Source organism: Cetorhinus maximus, unplaced genomic scaffold (assembly GCF_964194155.1).
Source record: "Cetorhinus maximus unplaced genomic scaffold, sCetMax3.hap1.1 HAP1_SCAFFOLD_592, whole genome shotgun sequence".
Classification (NCBI taxonomy): domain Eukaryota; kingdom Metazoa; phylum Chordata; class Chondrichthyes; order Lamniformes; family Cetorhinidae; genus Cetorhinus; species Cetorhinus maximus.
In genome coordinates, this window is record NW_027596534.1 from 176,611 (window position 1) to 183,835 (window position 7,225).

General features: G+C 52.5%; 1 non-coding gene across 1 annotated transcript; it reads left to right on the forward strand.

The window, feature by feature from the left end:
* Positions 1-6,784: 6,784 nt before the first annotated feature.
* On the forward strand, positions 6,785-6,947 carry LOC144674234 (U1 spliceosomal RNA). Its single transcript, XR_013574493.1, has one exon. It is a non-coding gene; the product is annotated as a U1 spliceosomal RNA (small nuclear RNA).
* Positions 6,948-7,225: the final 278 nt, after the last annotated feature.

Sequence of the window (7,225 nt, forward strand, 5' to 3'; positions counted from 1 at the left end):
AGGTTGGATATAAGAGGCAGCTTTCTCCTTTACGTCCCTCCTTGTGCACAGCCCACGGTGACCCTGCCCGTAGTTGAGGATTCCCCCTTTTGTCTTTCAGATGGCCAGTCCTCCAGATCGGGAATGAATCCTAAACCACTTGGCCTACACAGTACGGACTGCTCGTTGCCCGTTTTCCCCCCGCTGCCTGGTAATTTAGTCTCTCTTACTTACATCATACCTTTTCAGTTGCGACCAGTGTTTCCACCTAGCTTTTCCCTTCATATCGACGCAGGCACGTGAATAATTCCGTACGGTCCAGTCCATTTTGGGGCAAAACCTGGTTGGCTAGGGGTGATTTGAACAAACACCATGTCTCCGACCTCAGCCGGTGGTGACGGGGGTCCCCCTTTTGTCCTCTCTTCTAAATCCCTGATAGCCTGTTGGTCCTTCACTTCCTGTTGTAATTCCTTTAGCTGTCCATCCAATTGCTTAATATCGTTTTTAATTTTATCTCTGATGGGTCCCATATCCTCACTTCCGGTGGCTCTGCCCTCTGGCAAGCGCATCGCCCTCCCGGTCAGCAACTCATAAGGGGTTAAACCAGTTGTCCTGTTGGGGGTAGCCCTCAGTCGCATCAATATGCGGGGGAGCACATCCACCCATCCCCTACTAGTTGCTGTGTTTGCCATTGCAATAGCATTTTTTAACGTGCGGTTCATACATTCTTCCATTCCTGAGCTTTGTGGATGGTAAGGTACGTGAAATTTCTGTTTTACTCCGAGCAGCTCACACGTCCTTTTCATAATACTGTCCGTAAAATGCGCTCCTTGATCCGAATCTATCTGTAAAGGGATTCCCCACCTTGGTACTACTTCAAAAGCGAGGATCTTTGTGGCCGTGGTGGCGTTGCAGTCCCTGGTGGGGAAAGCTCTAGTGAACCTCCAGTGCACCTACACCCCCGTAGTTACAATATGCCTCAAACTTCCAATTGCCATATTCATGGGCACTCTCGCCCTTTTCTTGTTTTACTCCAGTCACTGTATTCCAATTAACTGGGGCTTGCCCTAAGACTTGTGCCATTTCTGCTCTAAAGGCTCGGAAATCAGCTTGCTGCTGTGCCTGGTCTGCAGCGATATCATTACACCAGGTTCCGTCCTGATACGCTCGCCGCAGCCGTCCCCAAAACGCCTCAGGTAGTTTTATCCGGACTAACCCGCGAACGTCCCTGTTATGGAGACGGTGGCATTGCCTTATTTCCCTCAATTTTTGCCAAAACGACTCATTCCGTGTCTAGGTTTTAGTTGGGGTAATTTATTTCCAATAGCTTCATAGTGTCGCTAGGTGACAGGGACACATACGTGGTTCTCAGTTGCGCCAGGAACCCCCCGTTATAGCTCTCTGTCCGTGTATTGGCGCCTGGGCCGGCTGCCCATTTTGTGCCGGTACGGCCGCTTGAGCTGGTCTGCCTGGTTGTCCGGACACCGGGGGCACATGCTCTATCTTAATTGGGGCCACGGGTTATGGGGGTGGTGATTCCCAACCTGCTTCCCGTTGTTCCTCATATCCTGCTGCCTGTTGCACCAGCCCGTTCTAATCTATATTATCTGCGTATTGTGCAGCTACTGGTGGCTGTGGTAAAGCTGCCGAAACTGACATGAGATTTTTTGCCGGTACCAGCTCTTCATTTTGGGATTTGTTGGCCAACATTCGATTGACTCGGCCTTTTGGCTAAGATAAAGTGTAGTCGTGAAGCGATGGCTATAACCAGTCGAGCCCCATATGATGGGGTACGTAACACTGTTCGGGTGACGGTGAAGGGCAGCGAAGGAGGAGCACCCATGGATCGGGCCTTCTTCATCAAGCGGATCCTGTTGAAGGCATGTGGATTTGAAGCGGAGGAGATCTACTCCCTGCAAGACTTCCCAAGCGCTGGACATTTCGATGTGACTTTCAAGCGAGTGGCAGCTTGCGTCACGTTCCTGAAGGTGTTCGAGGAGAACAGAGACCAGCCGGAGATGAAGATCCTGACGGTGGAGCCGCTCTTTGCTCCGCCGTTGCAACGGGACCATGTGGTGACGGTGCGTCTCTGTAACCCCTACGACCCTGTCGCCGACGTGTTCACCTTCCTCGCCAGGTACGTCAACAAAGTTGGGAGCTCCAGCGAGGATAGAGACGCCTTCAGGATTTGGACATGCAAACGCCAGGTTAAGGTCACGCTCAAGACCCCGACGGTAAGGGAACCATCTTCCACCCTCCTTCCAGCTTCGCTATCGGGAGAAGCCATGGCTACTTTGTTTACGCTGGGCAACCCAAACTTTGTTGCTCATGCGGCAAGTCTGGTCATGTGGCGGCCAACTGCATCGGCGCCCTCTGCAAGAACTGCAAACAGGAAGGGCACCAGACAAAGGATTGCAAACAGACTAAGAGCTGCAACCTGTGTGGCGAGGCAGCTCACCTCTACAGGACCTGCCCCAAACGCTGCCTCAATTATGCACAGGCAGCCAAAGCCAAAGAGGGGGAAGCAGCAGAAATGCTTCGAGTCACCACTACCAAGGACACTTGCAACACTCCAACCACCATGGCCCCCAGTGAAAACAAGGGGACAAAGGAGGACACAGGGAGAGACAAGGTGGAGGAAAAGATTGAGGCAGCAGACAACCGATCAACAGCACTGCCCCCTGAACCTCCCACTCCTCAGGAGAGCGAATCAATGGAGGAGGAGGAAGCAGCGGAAAATCAGCAGGGGGAGTGGCAGCTGGTGAAGAGAGCCAAAAGGAAGAAGGGACCAAGCCACTTCCCAGACAAGAGGCAAGAGGCGTCTCCCATCCGACACGGATAACAAGGGCAGCTGCTCTTCGGACGAAGAAGTGCCTGGGCGACACCTGCAGAAGAAGCGGCAAAGCTCTAGGGAGTTGGAGGACGAGACACCTGAGCTCCAGAACATTGGAGACAATGAGGAGACCAGCGCACCCCAACTTTGCCCACAACCCGAAGAGGCCAGCGCATCCCAGCCCCAGGAATCTGGGAGCAGTGAGGCGCTCAGCGCACCCCAGCTCCGGGAAGCCGGGAGTAGCAACGCCCCAGAGAGGGAGAGGATTGGAGAAGCTTCTCCAACAGAGGACATTTCAAATCCCATTCTCTGCACGAACCCCAGATGCCACCTGAGCAGAACATTGCCAATGGGGATGTTCAGGACAGTTTCCTCAGCCCATCCAAAGTGAGGCAATTTGTAAACACTATGGGTATGCAGGAGCAGACCAAAGGCCTGGGACTCTCAGAGGCAACAGGTTTGGTAAGAGACTAAATGCTTTAAAATGGGTGTAAAGATGGTATCCATAAATGTGCATAGCATTAAATCAACTACGCGATGTGTGGCGACCTTGGATTACCTTGCCAAGGTCAAAGCTGACCTGTTGTTTCTGCAGGAGTGTGCGATACCGCACCTCAGCTACTACAGGCAATGGTCACGATGGTGGTCATACGGGCCATCGATCTGATCGGACGGATACGACTCTCGTTCCTCCGGCCTTGGTATTCTGCTGCAGGGAGGCAACTTCACTGTCTCCGAGGTTAAGGAGGTCATGGGTGGGTGCCTCCTCGTAGCAAAAGTAATGTACAAGAATGCTCCACTCCGGTTAATTAACGTGTATGCCCCGGCACAAAAGACCGCCCGGCTGGCGGTTTTTCAGCAGCTCCCACTGCTGTTGGTGACGTCCAGGCCGGTCATTGTGGGCGGTGACTTCAACTGCAACATCGATGCGGCTGGACGATCCGGCAGGGCCGACAGAAGGTTGGACGCTACGTCCAGATCCCCGATGGAAACAGTTAAGGATGCCAAGCTGCACGACGTCTTCAGCAACCCTGCAGACTGAGCACAGCATAGATACACCCGGTCGCGACCAGACGGGTCCATCCGTTTCAGGATAGACTTACTGTTTGTGTCCCGCGCATTCGCAGTCAGATCCACCGATGTCAAGCCGGTGTTCTCTGACCACTGCCTCCTACTGGTTGACTGTCACTTAGAGGAAGACCAGAGGGTGGGCAGGGGGGCATGGAAGCTAAACGTGCAACTGCTGACCCCAGAGAACATTGAGGAGCTCAAGAGGGATTACAAAGGTTGGAGAACCATGAAACCCCTCTTTGAGTCCCTGACACATTGGTGGGAAGCGATCAAGGGAAACATCAAGAGGTTTTTCATCGTCAAAGGCACCCAGAAAGCTAGAAAGGAACAGAGGGAAATGTCCCGACTCCTGAAATACATGCAGAATCTGCTCCGGCTGCAGTCGGTGGGGGTCGATGTCAAGGAGGAACTCTAAGAGGTGAAGAGCCAGCAAGCCTAGCCCTTTGCCTCCAAGAACATCTTCCATTCCGGAGCGCGCTCCGTGGAGCAGGATGAGACGTGCTCACGTTTCTTCTTCGAAAAGGTACAGAGAGAGAGCTCTGTGATCAGCAGCCTGAAGGAAGAAGACGGCTCAGTAAAGTCAGCGCAGTCCGACATTTTGAGGATCAGCAAATCGTTTTATGCCGGATTGTATGACGTGAAGCCCACGGGCAGCACGGCCTCCCAGTCCTTCTTGTCCTCTATCACGGAGGTCTTAGTCGACAGTACACGGGAGAGGCTTGACAAACCGCGAACTCCTGACGAACTGACTTAGGCCCTTGAGTCCTTCGAGAAGAGTAAATCTCCCCAGAAGCGACGGCTTGCCGGTGGAGTTGTATTCGGCTCTGTGGGACTGGAAGGGCCCAGACCTACTAGAAGTGTACGAGAGTATGCTCCTGGCCGGCAGCATGTCAGAATCCATGAGGAAAGGCATCATCACCCTCATCTACAAGCACAAGGAAGAAAGGGAGGAAATTAGAATTTGGCGACCCATTTCACTGTTGAATGTGGACTATAAGATTCTGTCCAAGGTCATCGCCAATCGGGTCGAATCCGCTCTGGAATTGGTGATACACCATGACCAGACCTGCACTGTGCCGGGCAGGAAGATCTCTGACAGCCTGGCGCTGCTCAGGGATACGATTGCCTATGTGCAGGATAGGGGTGTGGACATTTGCCTCATCAGCCTGGATCAGGAGAAGGCCTTTCACAGAATATCGCACACCTACGTGGTGGATGTGCTTTCCAAAATGGGGTTTGGGGAGGGAATTCGATATTGGATCCAACTGCTCTACACTAACATCAGTAGCGCAGTCTCAATCAATGGGTGGGAAACAGATAGCTTTCCGATTAAATCTGGAGTCAGGCAGGGCTGACCTCTCTCGCCTGTTCTTTTCGTGTGTTGCATAGAACCCTTGGCCGAGTCCATCAGGAAGGATCCGGGCATAAGAGGAGTGACGATCCCAGGCAGTGGAGGCACTCAGGTAAAAGCCTCCCTGTACATGGACGATGTCGTCGTCTTCTGCTCGGATCCGCTGTCGGTGCGCAGACTGATCCACATTTGCGACCAGTTCGAACTGGCCTCGGGAGCCAAGGTAAATCGTGGGAAGAGCGAGGCCATGTTCTTTGGGAACTGGGCTGACCGATCCTTTGTCCCCTTCACTGTCAGGGCTGACGGCCTGAAGGTGCTGGGGATATGGTTCGGAGGGACCGGGGCATGCGTTAGAAACTGGAAGGAGCGAGTGGCTATGGTGAAAAGGAAACTGGGCATGTGGGAGCGACGCTCCCTCTCCATTGCGGGTAAGAACCTGGTCATCAGGTGTGAGGCACTCTCGCTGTTGCTGTACGTGGCGCAGGTCTGGCCCATTCCACACTCCTGCGTGGTGGCGATCACTCGAGCCATCTTCCGCTTTATCTGGAGGTCAAAAATGGATCGTGTCCGCAGAGACGCGATGTACAAGCCTCTAGATAAAGGGGAAAAAAACGTGCCCAACATCGCCCTCATACTGATGGCCACCTTTGTGTGTGGCTGCATCAAGCGGTGTGTAGACCCTCAGTACGCAAACACCAAGTGTCACTACGTGCTGAGGTTCTACCTGTCCCCGGTGTTGCGAAGGATGGGTCTGGCCACGCTGCCGCGGAACGCTCCAAGTAGTTGGACCGTGCCGTACCACCTGTCCCTGGTGGAAAAATTTATGCAGAAAAACACCTTTGACCACAAGTCCATCAGGCAGTGGTCAGCACGTAACGTCCTAGAGGCCCTGAGGGAAAAGGAGAGGGTGGACCCTGTGGGATGGTTCCCCGAGCAGACTGTCAAAGTCAGGAGTCTCACCCCCTTGGCATGTTGCCCTCGAGGTGGCTGTGGTCGGTATGAGACCGTTGTTCACATCCTTGTAGTTGGTGCCTTTGCAAAGAAGATCTGGAGAGAGATGCAGTGGTTTCTGTCGAGGTTCATCCCGAGCAGTTCTGTGACACAGGACTCTGTGCTTTACGGGCTGTTCCCAGGGACACACACCGAGACAAACATCAACTGCAGCTGGAGGATCATCAACTCGGTGAAAGACGCGCTTTGGTCTGCCCGAAACTTGTTGGTCTTCCAGCGCAACGAGTTGTCCCCGACCGAGTGTTGCGGACTGGCACATTCCAAGGCCGAGGACTACGTGCTGAGGGACGCACTAAAGCTTGGGGCAGCTGCTGCAAAAGCGCAATGGGGAAGGGCCGCTGTCTAAGACCTTTCTACCACAGCGCACCGAGAGACTGGGAACTGTTTAGAGCCCCTCGGGCTGTACAGCTCAAAGTGAAAGCCTGTAAATGATTGTAATATTGTTTGTACTGATGCACCTGGTGATACATTTTGTTAAAGTTGAACCGGATTGTACCCTTGTAATGGTGTTTTTGAAATGGTTTGGAATGTGGTTGAAGATATTTTATGAATAAAGTATATTTTTGCAAAAAAAAAAGGTTCTCCCAGGACGATGCTAGCCCATTGCACTTCGGGTGTGCTGACGCCTGCGATGTCCCCAAATGCGGGATACTCGACTGTAAAATTTGTGGTAGTGGGGGACTGCGTTTGCGCTCTCCCCGATTCACAATTCAAAAAATAGATTTCATCATATCTTTCATTTTCTCTTCTATTTCCTGTCAGCAACCTTTTCTGAAAAAAGAAATATATAACCCCCAATGTGTGCTCTTCAAAATCTATACTGGACTGGTTATTTAGCTTTTTCTTTCCTCCTCGCAAATATTATCCAACCCCCATTCTTTTCCTCCCTGTCATTATCAGCCGACAATTATTCCATCTATGCATCATTTTCGCCAGACCGTTTGTTTCGTGGCCGCCAAATTACTCGCGCCATTTTTAAC